The sequence below is a fragment of the Coregonus lavaretus genome (genome assembly GCF_964263955.1).
Source record: "Coregonus lavaretus genome assembly, chromosome: 17".
In the NCBI taxonomy this organism is placed as follows: domain Eukaryota; kingdom Metazoa; phylum Chordata; class Actinopteri; order Salmoniformes; family Salmonidae; genus Coregonus; species Coregonus lavaretus.
Genome location: NC_140004.1, coordinates 46,446,537 through 46,448,322, shown reverse-complemented (window position 1 = coordinate 46,448,322; position 1,786 = coordinate 46,446,537).

Genomic DNA, 1,786 nt, shown 5'->3' with positions numbered 1-1,786 from the left:
ACTATGAATGTTATAGTAATAACAATAAATGTTTGTGGGTTGACATTACAGTTTCTAGTTATGCAATTACTTCTTAATTTCTTTTAAATTATTTTTTAATTACAATATGTGATTTGATTTGTGAGTTGCCCACAGTGTCAAGCAATTGCCATCAAAGTGAGATTGTGTCATGTTTTTCCTTTTTTTGCCAAATTGCTTTGATATACCACGTGCGTAACGCCAAGTAGTAATGTTTGATGAGCTACCGTGTCGATCTTTACCTACCCACAATGCAGTCTTTTGTTTGGGACACTTACCCAGTTTAAGGTCCCAGATTAATTTTTTTATTGTTGTTGCTTGTCAAGACTGGAGAAATGATCATTTTCAGTTGTTTTTTTTAGGCGTTCCTTCCTTTTACCATAGCAGGTTTTATTTGATACCTCCGCTGATCTGTGAGAGATGCTGTGTGAGGGTGCATACGTTAGTAACGTTTCACCTGGAGGTAAATCATCATGGGGTTCATCATCTGAAATAGAGAATACACACAGTATATGTGTGATGGATTCCTCTGTTTGCACCCAAGCCTGTACTGCTCCATGCTACCGTAGGAGCTACATAGTAGAGATACTGTATAGCATTAGTGTACAGTGTTTATAGAAGCATTGCTATTGCTTTATCACATGTAGTCTGTGTGAATGCACACAAACGAGGGATTCTTCTTTTATAGCTTTATTTCAGATTATTTTCCATAATCTGCTCTCGCCACAGAGGTCAGGACCTCTGCTCTCACCACCTAAGTGGATGAGAAAGAGTTGCATTGCATTAGACCATGAACAATAGTTACTATACATAGTCTTATCTACACACACTCATTGACACCTTGATTCTCAGACCCAGTTAACCAGCGAGACCTGTGGATTAGCAACAGTAGAACTACAGATGAGACCCAGTTAACCAGCGAGACCTGTGGAATAGCAACAGTAGAACTAGAGATGAGACCCAGTTAACCAGCGAGACCTGTGGAATAGCAACAGTAGAACTAGAGATGAGACCCAGTTAACCAGCGAGACCTGTGGAATAGCAACAGTAGAACTACAGATGAGACCCAGTTAACCAGCGAGACCTGTGGAATAGCAACAGTAGAACTACAGATGAGACCCAGTTAACCAGCGAGACCTGTGGAATAGCAGCAGTAGAACTAGAGATGTGAGACCCAGTTAACCAGCGAGACCTGTGGAATAGCAGCAGTAGAACTACAGATGAGACCCAGTTAACCAGCGAGACCTGTGGAATAGCAGCAGTAGAACTAGAGATGTGAGACCCAGTTAACCAGCGAGACCTGTGGAATAGCAACAGTAGAACTAGAGATGTGAGACCCAGTAGTGCGTGGTAGTGAGAGCTGTTCTAAGTGTTTCTCGTCTACTAAGATGAAAGCGAGTGACTGTGGAGTGGCTGTAGATGTGTTGTACAGTTGTAACTGGAACGTTTGGTGATATAAGGATCACCTTGATATATATATATATATATATATATATATATACTATTTGACTGAGGATGATCTCTGTAGTTGATTGTAGCACGAAATCCACTCTGTTGGTCACGAGAAAAGCGATCATGATTGCTCGTCACATTTCACTCTTAGATGTCGTTAGCTAGCAACGTGGCGTATGTTAGAAATATTTCTCAGTGTATATGTGGAGACCATAAAATGCGAACAATAGTTTGTTGTCGTCATGATTCATCATCGATCTGGATCCCCCCCCCCTCGTTTATTCGTCCTGTTCTGTATGTTGATGATGCTGTGGGC